Raw genomic sequence first — 23,296 nt, 5'->3', positions numbered from 1 at the left:
GAGGGAGAGGAGGAGAAAGCAGAAAACTTTAACAACTTTTACCATTCTGCAAGGAGTTGGAGAGAGGGGGAAAAACCACAACAACCATCCAGTGTGGAAGGAGGGAGACTCTACATTCTACAGGTGGGTGTGGGTGCATTTCCCCAAACAGACTTTGTTGTATCGGTGGGGGGAGGAAAGAAGACCACTGAGGGCCGGAACATCGCGGGGGGTGTGTGTGTGTGTGGTAGTGTGCGTGGGGGCCGTGCTTACAACTAGGCCCCCCCCCACAATTGGAACCCCCCCCCACCCCCCACATTTGCCTAGCCTGGGATAGCTGGAGCTACCAGGCTGAAGATTGTTATTAATCACCCAATTAAAGATCGTTAGGAGTGCCTGGTGGCTCCAGCTACCCCAGGTGAAGACATCTTCTCCCCCCACCTGAAGACCACCTCAAAGACTTTTGTGTTTTGCCATCTGGGCAGTGCACCCACCCACAGCTGCGAGGAGAGACCTGCCCTCGCAGCCCCCCCCCTTCCCACCCCCCTCTCTCTTTTCTCTGCTACTCTGTTTCTCCCCTCTCTCTCTGAGAACCCTTTCCTTCCAAATTTTTTAAAAAAAAACAATTAAGACAACTGAGCAGAGGGAGCAAGGCCTCTCCCCAATTGTCAACGAGGGGAGAGGTGCCTCGTTAAGGGCTCCTCTGCTCAGTTAAATACACGAGGCCATTAAAGACCATTAAGGCCTGTGACTTTGGGGTGGGTGTAGCCCTTAAAGGGACCCCGTGATGGCGACCCCATCCACGCCGGTGGCAGGGCCAGCCAGGACGTATGCGCAGGTGGCAACCGCTTCCACAGCACCTCCTGCGCCACCCGCTGCCCTGCCACCATTTACACTTATAACAAAAAAACACGGGGTCAAGAGCTACACTCACCCCACAATGAGCATCGAGGAGTGCGTGCGGGCGATGGCTGGGGTAGTCGGCCCCTCGGCCATTGTCGCAGCCTCCAAGATGTCTGGGAAGGCTGTTTTCTTCCTGGGGTCGGAGCGGGCGGTGTCCCTGGCCCTCGAAAAGGGGCTCACGGTGGGCGGGACGTTCCTGCCGGTGGATCCTCTCGAAGCCACCGCGCAGAGGGTCATCGTGTCGAACGTCCCGCCCTTTGTTCCCGCTGGGCTCCTCCTCCCTCACCTACAACAACTGGGGGAGGTAAGGTCAGGGATCAACCCCATACCGCTCGGCCTCAGGGAGAACAGCCTGCGCCATGTGTTCTCCTTCCGCCCCCAGCTCTTTGTCCGGCTGGCGCGGGAGGACATGACAGAAGGGCACTTTAATGTGGTGCACGAGGGGACTGCCTACCGCGTCTTCTGGACGTCGGACGGCGTGCGGTGCCATGCCTGCAGGGAGGTGGGGCATGTTCGCAAGAACTGCCCCGCCTCCAAGGCCGCCAAACCACCGAAGGCGGCCAAGGCTGGCGCTGCCGCCACCCCTCCCCCTAGTTGCGTCCGCGTGCCGGGAGCCATGGGTGCGCGGGCATCGTCGGAGGCCTTTGTTTTCAGGGCCTCCGGCGGGGGGGAGGGAGAGCGTCCGACCGGAAAGAAGGCGCGGAAGAAGACAAAACATCAAGAGGCGGGTCCCCTCGGTGCGCCGGATAATTTGACCACCGCGCTCAGCCCAACCCCGTCACCGGCGAGCGCGGGGTGCCTCGAGCCCGTGCCCGAGCCCTTGAACAACACCACAGAGGGGCCCGGGCGCGGGCAAGAAAAGGAAAAGGGGGGGGCGGAGCGGGAGGCCTCGGCAGACATGGAGGTCTCCCTGACTCCGCGCGCCCCCAGGAACAAAAAGAGGCACCGCCCCAATGACGCGGAGGGGGAACAACATCCCTCCGCGGAGGAGTCGGTGCCCGCCGCGTGTCCCGCGTCCCCCACCAGCGCCCCCAAATTGCGCTGCAGGCGCGAGGAGTCTTTCCCCGGGGAGGGTGAGACAGTTGAGGCTGCCCAGCCTCTGCCTCCCGGGGATGGAGTGGAAGATCTGCCTGTCGTGGGGGGCGTGGGGACCGCGGAGGAATGCGTAGCCGCCGGGCCGGGCGTCCCGGGGACTGAGGCGGGCGAGGCCGAAAAGGCCGAACCTGAGCCCGCCCAGCTATTACCCAACTTCCCCCGGGAGTTGCTCGACCCGGCAGAAACAAAATATATTGATTTTAATGAAACTGTAGATGCTGGGCCGGGGGGTGGCAGCGTGGAGGGGGAGGAACACCCACCCTCGCCTCTTACTTTGGAGCTGGAGCACTTGGAGGGCCTGGGGATTTCCTATGGCCGGGTCTCTCCTTGTTCTCCGGTTCCTGGGGCGGAGGGGGAACCCCTTCCGCTGTCATTTCCCGACCCAGCACCATTTTTAAAAGAGCCCAGTGGGGACTCCTCTGCTGACGATCCTGGGGGTGGGATCGGGGCAGTGCCAGGGCCGGTTGGAGCGGCCGGTTCATTTGCCGTACCTTGTGCGGTCGATGGGCCGGCTGCTGGCGGCCACCTCCCGGAGGAGGACGGGGACTCGGTGGGGGACGCGGGTGAAGACCTAGAGACCACCGCCAGTGAGGCGGTGGATCTGCTCGCGGCCGCCGCTGAGGCCCTCCTCGTTCCTGCAAAGGAACTCCGGGACTTTTTGGCCCAGAGCCGGGGTCGCCGCGACCAAGCCCGACTGGCCCTGGAAAAATGGTCCGAGCCGGAGCTGATCAAGGGGTCCGTCCGCGCCGCCGTTAAAACCTTGGCCGCGGGCGGGCCCTTGACAAAGGAGCAGCACCTTGAGCTGCGCGAGCTCGAGGGACTCCTCGCTGGGCTGCGGAGGGAGCGGAGTTCAACAAAAGACTCCGCTCCCTCCCCCACAATAGGTTAAGGTAGAGGTTGCACTATGCTTTTGCCATGAAGATAACCATAGCCAGCCTCAACATCAACGGCGGCAGAGGGGCACGCCGTAGATTTGACAATTTTTCGCTCCTGCGGGAGGGGAAATATGCGGTGTGCTTCCTGCAAGAAACCCACACCGTTCCGGGAGACGAAGCCACGTGGCTCCTGGAATGGCAAGGAGAGGTCCGCATGAGCCACCTCACCGCCATTTCTAGTGGGGTGGCCATCTTGCTGGGCCCGCATTTTCAGCCGGAGATCTTGGGGGTCGAGGAGCCCGTGCCAGGCCGCTTGCTGCACGTAACGGTTCGCCTGGGGGACGTGCCGCTCCATCTCGTGAACGTGTACGCCCCTCATCCCGGCCCGCAGCAAACGCGCTTCTTTGAAGAGGTGTCCGCTCTTCTTGGCTCCGTCGACGTCGGCGACTGCATTGTCCTCGGGGGGGATTTTAACTGCACCCTCGAGGCGAGGGACCGCTCCGGTGCCCCGCAGTGCATGACGGCGATGGAGAAGTTGAGGGACCTGGTCGGGTCCTTCGACTTGGTGGACGTCTGGCGAAATCTCCACCCCGACTCCAGCGCCTTTACTTGGGTGAGGCCTGGAGTTGGATGGTCTAGAGTCGACCGCCTTTACGTGTCTCGGGCGTACGTTTCCTGCGTCCCGGCGGCCTCCATGCGGCCGGTGCCGTGTTCGGACCACCACCTGGTGTGGGCGGAGCTCGCTTCGCTCCGCGCGAGGACGGGGTCCGCGTACTGGCACTTTAACAACCGGCTGCTGGAGGACGTGCGGTTCCAGGACTCGTTCCGTCGATTCTGGTCCGACTGGGGAAGGAAGCAGGGGGGCTTCCCCTCCTTGAGGCTATGGTGGGACGTGGGCAAGGCTCACGTCCGCGTCTTCTGTCAAGAGTACGCGAGGGGGTCGACCAAGAGGCGGGCGGCCAGAGTCGGGCGCCTAGAAAAAGAGGTGCTCGACCTGGAAGGCCGTCTCGGTCAAGACGTCCAGGACCCGGCCCTGCGGACGGTGTACGAAGCGAAGAAGGCCGCGCTGAAGGACCTGCAGCTCGTCGGGTCCCGAGGCGCGTTCGTGAGGTCGCGGATCCGGTTCCTGCGGGATCTGGACCGCGGCTCCCCCTTCTTCTACTCGCTGGAAAAAAGGCAGAGTGTCCGTAAGCAGCTCTTGACGCTGCTGGCCGACGACGGCTCTCTCGTCTCGGATCCGGAGGGCGTCAACAACAGGGTCCGTGAATATTACGGGGCTCTGTTCTCTCCGGATCCGTCCAGCGAGGAAGCGCGTAGAGTTTTGTGGGAGGACCTGCCGAAGGTCAGCCCGGAGGGCGCCGAAAATCTGGAAGCTCCGCTAAGCCTGGCGGAGCTGACCGGTGCCCTCGCCCGGCTCTCGAGGGGAAAATCCCCGGGGCTGGACGGGCTGACCGTGGAGTTCCACAGGGCGTTCTGGGACGTCCTGGGGAGCGACTACGCGCGGGTCCTGGGGGAAAGTCTGGCGACCGGGGAGATGCCCCTCTCTTGGCGCAGGGCAGTCATCGTCCTGCTGCCTAAGAAGGGCGATCTCCGCCTCCTTAAGAACTGGCGCCCGGTCTCCCTCCTCAGCACGGACTACAAAATCTTCGCCAGGGCGATGTCTGCTCGCCTTGGTGCCGTGCTGGACCACATGATCCACCCCGACCAGTCATACACGGTCCCGGGCCGGACGATCCACGACAACATCCATCTGGTCCGGGACCTCATCCATTGCTCCCAGGAGGCTGGTCTGTCGGTCGCCTTCCTATCCCTCGACCAAGAGAAGGCGTTCGACAGGGTGGATCACGACTATCTGCTCGGAACTCTGCGCGCTTTCGGGTTCGGGACGCATTTCGTCGCCCGGATCCGACTTTTGTACGCCGCCGCGGAGTGTCTGATTAAGGTTAACGGGTCCTTGACGGCGCCCCTTCGCTTTAGGAGAGGGGTGCGCCAGGGATGCCCCATGTCCGGCCAGTTATACGCCGTTTGCGTGGAGCCTTTCCTGCGCCTCTTGCGGACGAGGTTGACGGGACTGGCTCTGCAAGGGCCGGGCGTGGAGGTCGTCCTCTCGGCTTACGCCGATGACGTGCTCCTCGCGGTAGAGGATCCCGCTGACCTGCGGAGGATGCGTGAGTGCCAGGAGATTTACTCGGCCGCGTCCTCCGCCAGGATCAACTGGGAGAAATGTTCCGGACTCCTGGTGGGTCAGTGGCGGGTGGACTCCCTGCCGGAGGAGCTCAGGCCTTTTGCCTGGAGCACGACCCATCTCCTCTATCTGGGAGTCTACCTTAGCCCCGACGAGGGAGCCTGGCCGGCGAACTGGCAGGAGCTGGAGGCCAAGGTCGCCGCTCGCCTAGGGCGCTGGACAGGACTGCTCCGAGTGCTGTCCTACAGGGGTCGAGCGCTAGTCATAAACCAGCTGGTGGCCGCAATGCTGTGGTACCGGCTGGTCACCTTGACCCCTCCCCCTGCGTTTGTCGCCAAGATACAGAAGAAGCTGGTGGACTTCTTCTGGAACAACAGGAAGCACTGGGTCTCTGCCGCGGTCTTGAGTCTCCCGCTTGAGGAGGGCGGTCAGTCGTTGGTGTGCGTCAGCGCCCAGCTCGCGACTTTCCGTCTTCAGACCCTGCAGAGATACCTTTACGTCGAGCCCCCTCCTCGGTGGTGCGCTCTGGCGAGGTATTTCTTCCGCCAGCAGCTCGACCTCAATTATGACACGCAGCTCCTGTTTGTGAACTTGGGGGGTGCCAGGACCGCCCTCCGGGAGCTGCCTGTCATTTACAGGGAACTCATCAGGGTCTGGAACAAAGTCTCCACCAAGCGCAGCTCTCCGCCGGCTGGAGTGGCGGCCGTCCTGCAGGAACCGCTGCTCGGGAATCCGTACCTCCACGGCCGAGGCTTTATGTGGCGGTCGGAAGAGAGGGCTGTGGCTGGTGAGGTGACCAGGGTCAGGGACCTGCTCGATGGCGGAGGAGCGGGCTGGATGGCGCCAGACACGCTGGCGCGGCGCCTAAATTCTGCCAACGTCCGCCACGCGGCCGATGCCATCGAGTCGCTAAAAACAGCTCTGGGCCCTGACTCCGTTAGGTGCATCGAGGAGGCTCAAGCACGTGGGGAGATCCCGTCCGAACTGACCCCCGTCCGGACGGAATTCCTCATCGGCGCCAAACCCCGGAACCTCCCTCGGGGGCCGGCGCCTCACAACTTGAGCCGCCTCGGGGAAATCCCCTCCGTGCCTTTCAGTTCCGCGCGGAGGGGTTTCCTGTACGGGCTGCTCCTGCACACCCTCAACTTTGCCATCCTCGCCGGCCGTCCGGACACGCCATGGCGTACCATCTTGCCGTCCGGAGGAGGCGGGGGTCCCCGATGGAGGGCACTCTACGCAGGGGTCCTCCCACTATTCATCGGGGACTTGGCCTGGAGGGTGGTGCACGGAGCAGTGCCGTGCAACAAATTTTTAAGCCGGTTCACGGACTCCCAGGCCGCCTGCAATTTCTGCGGTCTGGAGGAGTCCGTGTTCCATGTTTTTATGGAGTGCACAAGGTTGCAGCCCCTGTTCCATTATTTGAAGGGGCTGCTCCTGAAATTCTGGCTGCACTTCAGTCCCACTCTCCTGATCTTTGGGCACCCTGTGCGGAGGGGAGCGGGTAGGTCCGAAGGCCTCCTCGTAGGACTGCTCCTGGGCACGGCCAAGGGTGCCATCAGCCGGTCCAGGCAGCGGGCGGTCGAGGGGGTCGTTCAACCTGACTGCCTGCCTCTCTTCCGCTCTTACATCCGGTCCAGGGTGTCCTTGGAGATGGAGCACGCGGTGTCCACCGGTACGCTCGCGGCCTTCCGCGAGAGGTGGGCACCGGAGGGACTGGAGTGCATCATCACGCCCGGCAACCAAATTTTAATTTGATTTTACGTTTTAAAGTTAAATTTGTTTTAATTGCCGGTGCTTTTAGTGTCCCCTTCCCTTTTATAGGGGGCACTGGGGAAAAATTGTGAATTTAGTGCCCAAAAAAAAAAACAAAAAAAAAAGGGGGGAAAAAAAAAGGGCCTTGTAAATGTCTGGAGTGTCACCCAGGTCGGGTGGCACCGTTCAATGTTTTATGTTTTGCAGGTGAACTCCCAAAAGAGTTTCATGCACAAGGACCAATCGTGAAGCAGTAGAGGCGTGTCCTGCTCAGTTGGAGCTGTGAGCAGTGAGAGGAGCAGCTACCAACCTTAGCTCCTGCCTGGAGAGCCCTGAGACCAGCCCAGGAAGAGAAGGAAGGAAGGGGCTTCAACACCAACTTTATCCAGAGGGAGAGGAGGAGAACAGAAAACCTTTAAACAACTTTACCATTCTGCAAAGAGTTGGAGAGAGGGGGAAAAGACCAACAACATCCAGTGTGGAAGGAGGGAGACCCAACATTCTACAGGTGGGTGTGGGTGCATTTCCCCAAACAGACTTTGTTGTATCGGTGGGGGGAGGAAAGAAGACCACTGAGGGCCGGAACATCGCGGGGGGTGTGTGTGTGTGTGGTAGTGTGTGTGGGGGCCTTGCTTACAACTGGGCCCCCCCCACAATTGGAACCCCCCCCACCCCCCCACATTTGCCTAGCCTGGGATAGCTGGAGCTACCAGGCTGAAGATTGTTGTTTTTCTTAATCACCCAATTAAAGATCGTTAGGAGTGCCTGGTGGCTCCAGCTACCCCAGGTGAAGACATCTTCTCCCCCCACCTGAAGACCACCCCAAAGACTTTTGTGTTTTGCCATCTGGGGAGTGCACCCACCCACAGCTGCGAGGGGAGACCTGCCCTCGCAGTCCCCCCCCCCCTTCCCACCCCCTCCCTCTTTCTCTGCTATTCTGTTTCTCCCCTCTCTCTCTGAGGCCTCTTCCTTCCAAATTTACAAAAAAAACAAAACCAATTAAGACAACTGAGCAGAGGGAGCAAGGCCTCTCCCCAATTGTCAACGAGGGGAGAGGTGCCTCGTTAAGGGCTCCTCTGCTCAGTTAATATACGAGGCCATTAAAGACCATTAAGGCCTGTGACTTTGGGGTGGGTGTAGCCCTTAAAGGGACCCTGTGATGGCGACCCCATCCACGCCGGTGGCAGGGCCAGCGAAGACGTATGCGCAGGTGGCAACCGCTTCCACGGCACCTCCTGCGCCACCCGCTGCCCTGCCACCATTCAGACTCATTACAAAAAAACACGGGGTCAAGAGCTACACTCACCCCACAATGAGCATTGAGGAGTGCGTGCGGGCGATGGCTGGGGTAGTCGGCCCCTCGGCCATTGTCGCAGCCTCCAAGATGTCTGGGAAGGCCGTGTTCTTCCTGGGGTCGGAGCGGGCGGTGTCCCTGGCCCTTGAAAAGGGGCTCACGGTGGGCGGGACGTTCCTGCCGGTGGACCCTCTCGAGGCCACCGCGCAGAGGGTCATCATTTCAAACGTCCCGCCCTTTGTTCCCGCTGAGCTCCTCCTCCCTCACCTACACCAACTGGGGGAGGTAAGGTCGGGGATCAACCCCATACCGCTCGGCCTCAGGGAGAACAGCCTGCGCCATGTGTTCTCCTTCCGCCGCCAGCTCTTTGTCCGGCTGGCGCGGGAGGAGACAACGGAGGGGAAATTTAACGTGGTGCACGAGGGGACTGCCTACCGCGTCTTCTGGACGTCGGACGGCGTGCGGTGCCATGCCTGCAGGGAGGTGGGGCATGTTCGTAAGAACTGCCCCGCCTCCAAGGCCGCCAAACCACCGAAGGCGGCCAAGACTGGCGCCGCCGCCACCCCTCCCCCTAGTTGCGTCCGCGTGCCGGGAGCCGTAGGTGCGCGGGCATCGTCGGAGGCCTTTGTTTTCAGGGCCTCCGGCGGGGGGGAGGGAGAGCGTCCGACCGGAAGGAAGGCGCGGAAGAAGACAAAACATCCAGAGGCGGGTCCCCTCGGTGCGCCAGACAATTTGACCACCGCGCTCAGCCCAACCCAGTCACCGGCGAGCGCGTGGTGCCCCAAGCCCGTGCCCGGGCCCTTGAATAACATCACAGGGGGGCCCAGGCGCGCGCAAGAAAAGGAAAAGGAGGGGGCGGAGCGGGAGGCCTCGGCAGACATGGGGGTCTCCCTGCCTCCGCGCGCCCCCAGGAACAAAAGGAGGCACGGCTCCGATGAGACGGAGGGGGAACAACATCCCTCCGTGGAGGAGTTGGTGCCCGCCGCGTGTCCCGCGTCCCCAACCAGCGCCCCCAAGCAGCGCCGTAGGCGGGAGGAGTCTGTCCCCGGGGAGGGTGAAACAGTTGAGGCTGCCCAGCCTCTGCCTCCCGGGGATGGAGTGGAAGATCTGCCTGTCGTGGGGGGCGTGGGGACCGCGGAGGAATGCGTAGCCGCCGGGCCGGGCGTCCCGGGGACTGAGGCGGGCGAGGCCGAAAAGGCCGAACCTGAGCCCGCCCAGCCAATACCCAACTTCCCGCGGGAGACGCTCGACCCGGCAGAAACACAATTTACTGTTTTTAATGAAACTGTAGATGCTGGGCCGGGGGGTGGCAGCGGGGAGGGGGAGGAACACCCACCCTCGCCTCTTACTTTGGAGCTGGAGCACTTGGGGAGCCTGGGGATCTCCTATGGCCGGGTCTCTCCTTGTTCTCCGGTTCCTGGGGCGGAGGGGGAACCCCTTCCGCTGTCATTTCCCGACCCAGCACCATTTTTAAAAGAGCCCAGTGGGGACTCCTCTGCCGACGATCCTGGGGGTGGGATCGGGGCAGTGCCAGGGCCGGTTGGAGCAGCCGGTTCATTTGCCGTACCTTGTGCGGTCGATGGGCTGGCTGCTGGCGGCCACCTCCCGGAGGAGGACGGGGACTCGGTGGGGGACGCGGGTGAAGACCTAGAGACCACCGCCAGTGAGGCGGTGGATCTGCTCGCGGCCGCCGCTGAGGCCCTCCTCATTCCTGCAAAGGAACTCCGGGACTTTTTGGCCCAGAGCCGGGGTCGCCGCGACCAAGCCCGACTGGCCCTGGAAAAATGGTCCGAGCCAGAGCTGATCAAGGGGTCTGTCCGCGCCGCCGTTAAAACCTTGGCCGCGGGCGGGCCCTTGACAAAGGAGCAGCACCTTGAGCTGCGCGAGCTCGAGGGACTCCTCGCTGGGCTGCGGAGGGAGCGGAGTTCAACAAAAGACTCCGCTCCCTCCCCCACAATAGGTTAAGGTAGAGGTTGCACTATGCTTTTGCCATGAAGATAACCATAGCCAGCCTCAACATCAACGGCGGCAGAGGGGCACGCCGTAGATTTGACAATTTTTCGCTCCTGCGGGAGGGGAAATATGCGGTGTGCTTCCTGCAAGAAACCCACACCGTTCCGGGAGACGAAGCCACGTGGCTCCTGGAATGGCAAGGAGAGGTCCGCATGAGCCACCTCACCGCCATTTCTAGTGGGGTGGCCATCTTGCTGGGCCCGCATTTTCAGCCGGAGATCTTGGGGGTCGAGGAGCCCGTGCCAGGCCGCTTGCTGCACGTAACGGTTCGCCTGGGGGACGTGCCGCTCCATCACGTGAACGTGTACGCCCCTCATCCCGGCCCGCAGCAAACGCGCTTCTTTGAAGAGGTGTCCGCTCTTCTTGGCTCCGTCGACGTCGGCGACTGCATTGTCCTCGGGGGGGATTTTAACTGCACCCTCGAGGCGAGGGACCGCTCCGGTGCCCCGCAGTGCATGACGGCGATGGAGAAGTTGAGGGACCTGGTCGGGTCCTTCGACTTGGTGGACGTCTGGCGAAATCTCCACCCCGACTCCAGCGCCTTTACTTGGGTGAGGCCTGGAGTTGGATGGTCTAGAGTCGACCGCCTTTACGTGTCTCGGGCGTACGTTTCCTGCGTCTCGGCGGCCTCCATGCGGCCGGTGCCGTGTTCGGACCACCACCTGGTGTGGGCGGAGCTCGCTTCGCTCCGCGCGAGGACGGGGTCCGCGTACTGGCACTTTAACAACCGGCTGCTGGAGGACGTGCGGTTCCGGGACTCGTTCCGTCGATTCTGGTCCGACTGGAGAAGGAAGCAGGGGGGCTTCCCCTCCTTGAGGCTATGGTGGGACGTGGGCAAGGCTCACGTCCGCGTCTTCTGTCAAGAGTACGCGAGGGGGTCGACCAAGAGGCGGGCGGCCAGAGTCGGGCGCCTAGAAAAAGAGGTGCTCGACCTGGAAGCCCGTCTCGGTCAAGTCGTCCAGGGCCCGGCCCTGCGGACGGTGTACGAAGCGAAGAAGGCCGCGCTGAAGGACCTGCAGCTCGTCGGGTCCCGAGGCGCGTTCGTGAGGTCGCGGATCCGGTTCCTGCGGGATCTGGACCGCGGCTCCCCCTTCTTCTACTCGCTGGAAAAAAGGCAGAGTGTCCGTAAGCAGCTCTTGACGCTGCTGGCCGACGACGGCTCTCTCGTCTCGGATCCGGAGGGCGTCAACAACAGGGTCCGTGAATATTACGGGGCTCTGTTCTCTCCGGATCCGTCCAGCGAGGAAGCGCGTAGAGTTTTGTGGGAGGACCTGCCGAAGGTCGGCCCGGAGGGCGCCGAAAATCTGGAAGCTCCGCTAAGCCTGGCGGAGCTGACCGGTGCCCTCGCCCGGCTCTCGAGGGGAAAATCCCCGGGGCTGGACGGGCTGACCGTGGAGTTCCACAGGGCGTTCTGGGACGTCCTGGGGAGCGACTATGCGCGGGTCCTGGGGGAAAGTCTGGCGACCGGGGAGATGCCCCTCTCTTGGCGCAGGGCAGTCATCGTCCTGCTGCCTAAGAAGGGCGATCTCCGCCTCCTTAAGAACTGGCGCCCGGTCTCCCTCCTCAGCACGGACTACAAAATCTTCGCCAGGGCGATGTCTGCTCGCCTTGGTGCCGTGCTGGACCACATGATCCACCCCGACCAGTCATACACGGTCCCGGGCCGGACAATCCACGATAACATCCATCTGGTCCGGGACCTCATCCATTGTTCCCAGGAGGCTGGTCTGTCGGTCGCCTTCCTATCCCTCGACCAAGAGAAGGCGTTCGACAGGGTGGATCACGACTATCTGCTCGGAACTCTGCGCGCTTTCGGGTTCGGGACGCATTTCGTCGCCCGGATCCGACTTTTGTACGCCGCCGCGGAGTGTCTGATTAAGGTTAACGGGTCCTTGACGGCGCCCCTTCGCTTTAGGAGAGGGGTGCGCCAGGGATGCCCCATGTCCGGCCAGTTATACGCCGTTTGCGTGGAGCCTTTCCTGCGCCTCTTGCGGACGAGGTTGACGGGACTGGCTCTGCAAGGGCCGGGCGTGGAGGTCGTCCTCTCGGCTTACGCCGATGACGTGCTCCTCGCGATAGAGGATCCCGCTGACCTGCGGAGGATGCGTGAGTGCCAGGAGATTTACTCGGCCGCGTCCTCCGCCAGGATCAACTGGGAGAAATGTTCCGGACTCCTGGTGGGTCAGTGGCGGGTGGACTCCCTGCCGGAGGAGCTCAGGCCTTTTGCCTGGAGCACGACCCATCTCCTCTATCTGGGAGTCTACCTTAGCCCCGACGAGGGAGCCTGGCCGGCGAACTGGCAGGAGCTGGAGGCCAAGGTCGCCGCTCGCCTAGGGCGCTGGACAGGACTGCTCCGAGTGCTGTCCTACAGGGGTCGAGCGCTAGTCATAAACCAGCTGGTGGCCGCAATGCTGTGGTACCGGCTGGTCACCTTGACCCCTCCCCCTGCGTTTGTCGCCAAGATACAGAAGAAGCTGGTGGACTTCTTCTGGAACAACAGGAAGCACTGGGTCTCTGCCGCGGTCTTGAGTCTCCCGCTTGAGGAGGGCGGTCAGTCGTTGGTGTGCGTCAGCGCCCAGCTCGCGACTTTCCGTCTTCAGACCCTGCAGAGATACCTTTACGTCGAGCCCCCTCCTAGGTGGTGCGCTCTGGCGAGGTATTTCTTCCGCCAGCAGCTCGACCTCAATTATGACACGCAGCTCCTGTTTGTGAACTTGGGGGGTGCCAGGACCGCCCTCCGGGAGCTGCCTGTCTTTTACAGGGAACTCATCAGGGTCTGGAACAAAGTCTCCACCAAGCGCAGCTCTCCGCCGGCTGGAGTGGCGGCCGTCCTGCAGGAGCCGCTGCTCGGGAATCCGTACCTCCACGGCCGAGGCTTCATGTGGCGGTCGGAAGAGAGGGCTGTGGCTGGTGAGGTGACCAGGGTCAGGGACCTGCTCGATGGCGGAGGAGCGGGCTGGATGGCGCCAGACACGCTGGCGCGGTGCCTAAACTCTGCCAACGTCCGCCACGCGGCCGATGCCATCGAGTCGCTAAAAACAGCTCTGGGCCCTGACTCCGTTAGGTGCATCGAGGAGGCTCAAGCACGTGGGGAGATCCCGTCCGAACTGACCCCCGTCCGGACGGAATTCCTCATCGGCGCCAAACCCCGGAACCTCCCTCGGGGGCCGGCGCCTCACAACTTGAGCCGCCTCGGGGAAATCCCCTCCGTGCCTTTCAGTTCCGCGCGGAGGGGTTTCCTGTACGGGCTGCTCCTGCACACCCTCAACTTTGCCATCCTCGCCGGCCGTCCGGACACGCCATGGCGTACCATCTTGCCGTCCGGAGGAGGCGGGGGTCCCCGATGGAGGGCACTCTACGCAGGGGTCCTCCCACTATTCATCGGGGACTTGGCCTGGAGGGTGGTGCACGGAGCAGTGCCGTGCAACAAATTTTTAAGCCGGTTCACGGACTCCCAGGCCGCCTGCAATTTCTGCGGTCTGGAGGAGTCCGTGTTCCATGTTTTTATTGAATGCACAAGGTTGCAGCCCCTGTTCCATTATTTGAAGGGGCTGCTCCTGAAATTCTGGCTGCACTTCAGTCCCACTCTCCTGATCTTTGGGCACCCTGTGCGGAGGGGAGCGGGTAGGTCCGAAGGCCTCCTCGTAGGACTGCTCCTGGGCACGGCCAAGGGTGCCATCAGCCGGTCCAGGCAGCGGGCGGTCGAGGGGGTCGTTCAACCTGACTGCCTGCCTCTCTTCCGCTCTTACATCCGGTCCAGGGTGTCCTTGGAGATGGAGCACGCGGTGTCCACCGGTACGCTCGCGGCCTTCCGCGAGAGGTGGGCACCGGAGGGACTGGAGTGCATCATCACGCCCGGCAACCAAATTTTAATTTGATTTTACGTTTTAAAGTTAAATTTGTTTTAATTGCCGGTGCTTTTAGTGTCCCCTTCCCTTTTATAGGGGGCACTGGGGAAAAATTGTGATTTTAGTGCCCAAAAAAAAAACAAAAAAAAAAGAAAAAACACAAAAAAAAACAAAAAAGGGGGAAAAAAAAAGGGCCTTGTAAATGTCTGGAATGTCACCCAGGTCGGGTGGCACCGTTTAATGTTTTATGTTTTGCAGGTGAACTCCAAAAAGAGTTTCATGCACAAGGACCCCCAGGTCCCTCTGCACCGCAGCATGTTGTAATTTCTCCCCAGTCAAATAATATTCCCTTTTATTGTTTTTTTTCCCCAAGGTGGATGACCTCACATTTCCGACATTGTATTCCATCTGCCAAACCTTAGCCCATTCGCTTAACCTATCTAAATCTCTTTGCAGCCTCTCTGTGACCTCTACACAACCCGCTTTCCCACTAATCTTTGTGTCATCTGCAAATTTTGTTACACTACACTCAGTCCCCTCTTCCAGGTCATCTATGTATATTGTAAACAGTTGTGGTCCCAGCACCGATCCCTGTGGCACACCACTAACCACCGATTTCCAACCCGAAAAGGACCCATTTATCCCGACTCTCTGCTTTCTGTTAGCCAACCAATTCTCGATCCATGCTAATACATTTCCTCTGACTCCGCGTACCTTTATCTTCTGCAGTAACCTTTTGTGTGGCACCTTATTGAATGCCTTTTGGAAATCTAAATACACCACATCCCTCAGTACACCTCTATCTACCATGCTCGTTCTATCCTCAAAGAATTCCAGTAAATTAATTAAACATGATTTCCCCTTCATGAATCCATGTTGCGTCTGCTTGATTGCACTATTCCTATCTAGATGTCCCGCTATTTCCTCCTTAAAAATAGCTTCAAGCATTTTCCCCACTACAGATGTTAAACTAACCGGCCTATAGTTACCTGCCTTTTGTCTGCCCCCTTTTTTAAACAGAGGTGTTACATTAGCTGCTTTCCAATCCGATGGTACCTCCCCAGAGTCCAGAGAATTTTGGTAGATTATAACGAATGCATCTGCTATAACTTCCGCCATCTCTTTTAATGGGATGCATTTCATCCAGACCAGGGGACTTGTATACCTTGAGTCCCATTTGCCTGTCCAGCACTACCCCCCTAGTGATACTGATTGTCTCAAGGTCCTCCCTTCCCACATTCCTGTGACCAGCAATTTTTGGCATGGTTTTTGTGTCTTCCACTGTGAAGACCGAAGCAAAATAATTGTTTAAGGTCTCAGCCATTTCCACAGTTCCCATTATTAAATCCCCCTTCTCATCTTCTAAGGGACCAACATTTACTTTAGTCACTCTCTTCCATTTTATATATCGGTAAAAGCTTTTACTATCTGTTTTTATGTTTTGCGCAAGTTTACTTGCGTAATCTATCTTTCCTTTCTTTATTGCTTTCTTAGTCATTCTTTGCTGTCGTTTAAAATTTTTCCAATATTCTAGTTAACCACTAACCTTGGCCACCTTATACGCATTGGTTTCTAATTTGATACTCTCCTTTATTTCCTTGGTTATCCACGGCTGGTTATCCCTTCTCTTACCGCCCTTCTTTTTCACTGGAATATATTTTTGTTGAGCACTATGAAAGAGCTCCTTAAAAGTCCTCCACTATTCCTCAATTGTGCCACCATTTAGTCTGTGTTTCCAGTCTACTTTAGCTAACTCTGCCCTCATCCCACTGTAGTCCCCTTTGTTTAAGCATAGTACGCTTGTTTGAGACACTACTTCCTAACCCTCAATCTGTTTTACAAATTCAACCATACTGTGATCACTCATTCCGAGAGGATCTTTTACTAGGAGATCGTTTACTATTCCTGTCTCATTACACAGGACCAGATCTAAGATAGCTTGCTCCCTTGTAGGTTCTGTGACATACTGTTCTAAGAAACAATCCCGTATGCATTTTATGAATTCCTCCTCCAGGCTATCCCATGCGATTTGATTTGACCAATCGATATGTCGGTTAAAATCCCCCATGATTACTGCTATTCCTTTTTCACATGCCTCTATTATTCCCTTGATTATTTTCCGCCCCACTGTGAAGTTATTATTTGGGGGCCTATAAACTACGCCTACCAGTGACTTTTTCCCCTTACTATCTCTAATCTCCACCCACAATGATTCAACATTTTGTTCATTCGAGCCAATATCATCTCTCACAACTGCCCTGATATCATTCTTTATTAACAGAGCTACCCTACCTCCTTTCCCTTCTTGTCTATCCTTCCGAATTGTCAGATACCCCTGTATGTTTAATTCCCAGTCTTGGCCACCCTGCAACAACGTTTCTGTAATGGCCATCAAATCAAACCCATTTGTAATGATTTGTGTCGTCAACTCATTTAATTTATTTTGAATGCTGCATGCGTTTTAATATTCGTTTTTAAACCATGATTTTTAGTTTTGACCCCTCCTGCAGCCCCATTATATTCATACATATTGTCCCTTCCTATCACCTTGTGGTTTACACTTACCCCAGTGCTACTCTGCTCTGTTGCCTCCTTCCTTTTTGCATTCTTTCTTGGGGTCCTGTTCATCTGAGCTCTCACCCACTCTAACTAGATCAGAGCCCTCTCCAGGTTTCTGAATACTCCTCGCATTGAGGCACTGAGCTTTCAGGCTTGCCTTTTTATTACACTTTGACCCTTTAGAATGTTGCTGTACATTGGCCCTTTTTGTTTTTTGCCTTGGGTTTCTCTGCCCTCCACTTTTACTCATCTCCTTTCTGTCTTTTGCTTCTGTCTCCATTTTATTTCCCTCTGCATTGGTTCCCATCCCCCTGCCATATTAGTTTAACTCCTCCCCAACAGCACTAGCAAACACTCCCCCGAGGACATTGGTTCCGGTCCTGCCCAGGTGAAGACCGTCCGGTTTGTACTGATCCCACCTCCCCCAGCAGCTCATAAATCAACGCTTTGCTTGAATGTTGAGAGTTACGTTTCAGCTTTGTATGACCATGTATGTAATCCTTACAATGAGTGGTACTCCTCATTGTCCAGAAGTGAGTGAGATACTGTACAAAAATGGTTTAGTTGACGACATTTTTTTTAATAAATGTAATTTGAAATTAACTTTAACAAGTTTAAATAAAATAAATAAAATAATAACTAATTGTTTTCAATGAAAATGTTACAAAACAAAACATTATAGTCAACAACAACAACAATAACTAAAAACACCCCTCCCCCCCCCACCCCCCAGCCTCCTACGATTCTACCTGCAGCCACCTTTCCCAACACCTTATCTCCCCAATCCCCCCCTGATCCTTGGCCCTGCCCTCCTCCTCCTCCCACTATTAATACCCCTGGCCCTGCCCACATCAGGACCAGTATGTCATGCATTAGAGCACCTCGAGCATGGCTGCTCAGGCGGGGGGGGGGGTGACAATTGCAGCACTATATGTGTGGGGACTGGAGAAGCGATGGGTGTTGAGGACCCATCTTCAAAGTTAGAAGAAAGTACTTCCTCCCGACGATCAGGTGCTGTCGCCATTGGTGGTATGGCACATTGGGGTGCAGTGCCATATCCCAGGACCATCGATTGCCGCATAGCATTGGCATTGACGGTCTGTGTATTCTCCCTCACTGCAATCAGCTCTGCCATGTCCTCCGAATGACATGCTGCTAAAGCGGTGATGTTGGCGGACAACCCAGCAATGACCTGGAGGAGCTCTCGACTCACGTCGATGCTCGTCCTAGACAGTCCCACCATGTCCAGGTTCACATCTGCCTGTCGCGCAGCATTCCCACCTTGCCGGATCAGCCGCTGTGGATTCAGCAGGGGGGTCGTTGTGTGCTGCTGCATGCCGCTTGGTCTCGCTTCCTCGGACCGGAATCCAGGAAAGTTGGATTCCGACGAGTAACCGGTGGCCACAGGTAAAAAGGACCCTTCAAGTCCCCCACCCCTCCCTCCTCCTCCACCACCATCACAAAGTTTTGAGTAGTGTTCTCCTCCTCACCCAACTCCTCCACCATCTCTTCCACCACCGTCTCTTCCATCGTTACTTCCTCTAATAACTCCTCTCTGGGAGGGGCAGGTGGCTCTTCCTGTGCAACTGTAAAACATAACATTAATGGTTAGCGACAGGGAAGGGGAGGGAGGGGAGGGGTCAGAGGTGACATGAGTACACTTCACTTTGCACAGGTTTTATGTAGAGGAGCAAACCGCTGCATCATGTATTACCGAGAATCATTGCATGAAACTATCATAAGCAGAGTCGACAGAAACTGCATGACATTACAAAACTTGAGTCCCAAACAGTATGTTGCTTTCCAAGTGGCAGGGTGTGATCCACCAAAAGTTCATGTTAGAACTAACAACATTTAGTGCTCCCAGCATTACATTACATTCTACATTGTATTGACATAACATTGAATTACATGACCGCAGTACAGCCCGGGGATTATGCAGAGTTACCATCCATTAGAACCGGTTCAGCACCAACACACGTGGCGGTGCGATCATGGGTGCCCGTCAGGGCTGCAGCACGATCCTCCAGGTCCGACAATTCGATCTTATTCAGCGGACCTCCACCTGTTTTACGGAGCTCCGCCCTATTACTGGCTAATTTTTTATGCAAAGGTGACAAAAAATATGTCTAAACTAATTTCACAGCTACTATTGCAGAACACACACATAGATAGATAGGTAGACATCCCCAATTAACCATCCCCAGTCCTTTGGTCAATGGGTGTTCCATTTACGTTCCGTTAGGAAGCAAGTGTTGCATGATGAACACATCAAAATACAGAGGACTAACACAATGAGATCAATGATGGGAAATAAAAAAATGATACCAAACTTTACAACATAATAAAAGGTGGCACTACATTGAGAGTAATTAGTCAGTGCATGATAAAAGTTATTACTTACTCTCGCCGACCCAACGATGTCATTCCAACGTTTGCGGCACTGGTTCGGCCCCCGCATCACGGGTGCGGCAGACAACACCGTCTCTGTGATTTCTCGTCATAGCCTCTGGTACACGCTTGGTGCGGGTTTTCCGCGCCCACCCTGGGTCAATTGCTCCCAGCGAGCCTCCACCTTGTACACCAAATATTCCTGCGCCTCTTCCAAAAACAGCACAGCCCTCCGCCGCCTACCTACCTCCCTCTCCACCTCCATATCTTCACTTTACATATTAAACAGTATTAATTATTTATATTTATTAATTGATTTATATATATATATAATATTATTATTATTTATTTATTTTGTGGTATTATGTATTATTATTAGTATGCTTTAAATACAATTCAAATGCTTTTCTTCTAACTGTTCGCAATGAGCATGTCTCTCTCCTCACCACTAGAAACAAGCCTCTCTTGCTTCTCTGAGCATGCGCAGGGTCACCTCTGACCCCGAAATCACGGGAGAATGACTGCGCATGCGCAGAGAAGAGAGAAATGCTCGTTGCTAGGGGTGTGCCTGCCTTTACAAAGGCAAGCAGATTGCCAACACAGGGGGACCACCGCCACAGCCCGCTCCGGCCCACTAATGCTCAGTACCGCCACCCCCGACATCCAACCTACAAAAATCTCAGTTCTAAAGACGCAACCTCCGGAATACCGCTAAGATTCGGGAGGTAGCATTGAGGATGGAAATTCTAGCCTATGGTTTCTTTGCTTAAGACTTCATAGCAACACATTGCTATTAAGAACTAGTTGGTTTATTAACAAAGGTTTAACAATCACACTACACATTACCAGTTCATACCCCAGGCTCACAACTGCATACCTCATCATGGATGACCTAGACCCAACTGACTGGGGTTTTATTTAAGACTTGTGAACATCACATGACATGGCTAAGCCACTCACAATGCAACAGCTCTACAACTATTTTAAGTTGTGATCAGTGATCAAGTGCCCCCTGATTAACGGGGGAGGGACACTCCTAAAACTTTTCAAGTGCCCCCTTGTTTTTTTTGTCTTTTTTTTGAGGGCACTAAAACACAAATTATACAAGTGCCCCTTGGCTAAAAGCGGAGGGGGCTGGGGGGGGGGCACTAAAACCAGCACAATAAACAAATTAAACTTTAGACAAAAACATCAAATTAAAATTTGGTTGCCGGGGGTGATGGTGCAGTCCAGTCCCTCTGGCTCCCACCTCTCACCGCAGAAATTGCATGCGGCCTGGGAGCCCATGAACCGACTTAAAAACTTATTGCACGGGACTGCTCCATGCAACACCCTCCAGGTCAAGTCCCCAATAAATAGAGGGAGGACTCTTGCGTAGAGTGCACTCCATTGGGGACCCTGGCCTCCTCCGGCTGGCAACAACAGCTCTACAAACCTGTGAGCATACTCACAGATGCATACATTACATGAAGAAATATGGCTTCCCACACAAGGTACCTGCAAGGCTGCATGTTGGTGATCACACAAGATGCCGATTGACCTGGACTCGCAAAAAAAATTGCTCTTTATTTGTTTTAAGAATGTGTGTGATGCCGGCAAGGCTGCATTTACTGCCCAACGCTAGTTGTCCTGAGAAGGCGCTAGCTGCCCTTGTCTTTGAACTGTTGCAGTCCACGTGACGATGGTGCCCCCACAATAGTGTCACGTAGGGAATTCCATGATATTGAGCCAATTGTGATAAAGGAATGAAAGAAAAAGAGATTTGGATTTATGTCGTGCCTTTCACGACCACCGGACGTCTCAAAGCGCTTTACAACCAATAGAGTTCTGTGGTAATGTAAGAAAGGCGGCAGCCAATTTGGCCACAAGCAAGCTCCAACAAACAGCAATGTGATAGTGACCAGACAATCTGTTTTTGTTATGTTGATTGAGGGATAAATATTGGCCAGGACACCAGGGATAACTCCCCTGCTCTTGCATAACAACATAAGAAACATAAGAAATAGGAGCAGGAGTAGGCCATTTGGCCCCTTGAGCCTGCTCTGCCATTCAATAAGATCATGGCTGATCTGATCATGGACTCAGCTCCCCTCCCCTGCCCACTCCCCATAACCCTTTATTCCCTTATTGCTCAAAAATCTGTCTATCTCCGCCTTAAATATGTTCAATGACCTAGCCTCCACAGCTCTCTGGAGCAGAAAATTCCACAGATTTACAATCGCCTGAGAGAAGAAATTCCTCCTCATCTCAGTTTTAAATGGGCGGCCCCTTATTCTGAGACTATGTCCCCTAGTTTTAGTTTCCGCTATGAGTGGAAATATCCTCTGTGCATCCACCTTGTCGAGCCTCTCATTATCTTATCTGTTTCGATAAGATCACCTCTCATTCTTCTGAACTCCAATGAGTATAGGCCCAAACTACTCAACCTACTCTCATGTCAACCCCCTCATCTCCGGAATCAACCTAGTGAACCTTCTCTGAACAGCCTCCAATGCAAGAATATCCTTCCTTAAATACGGAGACCAAAACTGTACACAGTACTCTAGGTGTGGCCTCACCAATACCCTGTACAGTTGTACGAGGACTTCTCTGCTTTTATACTCTATCACCCTTACAATAAAGGCCAATATTCCTTTTACCTTCCTGATTACTTGCTGTACCTGTATACTAACTTTTTGTGTTTCATGCACAAGGACCCCCAGGTCCCTCTGTACTGTAGCACTTTGCAATTTTTCTCCATTTAAATTATAATTTTCTTTTCTATTGTTTTTGCCAAATTGGATAACCTCACATTTTCCCACATTACACTCCATCTGCCAACTTTTTGCCCACTCACTTAGCCTGTCTATATTCCTTTGCAGATTTTTTGTGTCCTCAAATTTGCTTTTCCACCTATCTTTGTATCGTCAGCAAACTTGGCTACATTTTACACTCGATCCCTTCATCCAAGTCATTAATATAGATTGTAAATGAGGACCCAGCACTGATCCCTGCGGCACCCCACTGGTTACTTTGCCAACCGGAAAATGATCCATTTATCCCGACTCTCTGTTTTCTCTTAGTTAGCTAATACTCCATCCATGCTAATATATTCATCATTATCATAGGCAGTCCCTCGGAATTGAGTAAGACTTGCTTCCACTCTTAGAATGAGTCCTTAGGTAATTGAACAGTCCAATATGAGAGCCACAGTCCTTGCCACAGGTGGGACAGACAGTCGTTGAGGGTAAGGGAGGGTGGGACAGGTTTGTCGCTCGTTCCTTCCACTGCCTGCGCTTGATTTCTGCATGCTCTCGGCGATGAGACTCGAGGCACTTAGTGCCCTCCCGGATGCACTTCCTCCACTCAGGGCGGTCTTTGGCCAGGGACTCCCAGGTGTCAGTGGGGATGGCGCACTTTATCAGGGAGGCTTTGAGGGTGTCCTTGTAACGTTTCCTCTGCCTACCTTTGGCTTATTTGTATGAAGGAGCTGAGAGTAGAGCGCTTGCTTTGGGAGTCTCGTGTTTGGCATGTGGACAATGTGGCCTGCCCAGCGGAGCTGATCAAGTGTGGTCAGTGCTTCAATGCTGGGGATGTCGGCCTAGTCGAGGATGCTAATGTTGGTGCGTCTTTAGTCCCAGGGCATTTTTAGGATCTTGCGGAGGCATCGTTGGTGGTATTTCTCCAGTGACTTGAGGTGTCTACTGTACATGGTCCAGAGATGTGGTACATAAATTTACACGTACATTCTGTCTCTCTGTAGTTGTGCACTGTTTTAAATAAGGGAAACACTTCTTCAAATCTGAAACTGGTTCAAGCTGATGTACTCACGAACATATCCAGAAGAGCCAATCCTGGACTGCATGCGGTATTTAACTGCTCCACCTGATCCTGACCCTCGACGGCACCCAGCGAGCTAGGTGAGCATCCCTGACCAGTCATTCGGGCCCCCAGCGGAGTTCAGGCCTCTCCAGCGGCGACCAGGCGTTTGGGCCCCCAGTGGTGCCTAGACCTCACCCCAGTGACGACCAGATCCCCTCCAGCGGCACCAGCTGTGCCTCTCCTCCATGACGGCGTTTGGGCCTCCTCCTCTTTCACAGCTGGCCTTTCTCCCTCCTTCAGAGACGACTAGGTCTCTACTTCGCCACAGTACTCCAGGTGTGGTCTGGCCAGGGCTTTGTGCAGCTGCAGAGGGCTGGCAGCACCCGTGGAACAATACCAAAGGAAGTAACTTACTATTAACTTTCATTTTAAACTTTTAAACAACTTGGGAAACTTTTAAACAACTTGGGAAAACTTTTAAAACTTCGGGAGAAACTTTTAAACTAATATATTACACCCAACCCCGTGAACTTTTACCTTGTGTAGTAACCTTTTATGTGGCACCTTACCGAATGCCTTCTGGAAATCCAAATACACCACA

The sequence above is a fragment of the Pristiophorus japonicus genome, chromosome 10, assembly GCF_044704955.1.
Source record: "Pristiophorus japonicus isolate sPriJap1 chromosome 10, sPriJap1.hap1, whole genome shotgun sequence".
In the NCBI taxonomy this organism is placed as follows: Eukaryota; Metazoa; Chordata; class Chondrichthyes; family Pristiophoridae; genus Pristiophorus; species Pristiophorus japonicus.
The sequence above is the reverse complement of the archived record's forward strand: the minus strand, read 5'-3'. Positions refer to the sequence as shown.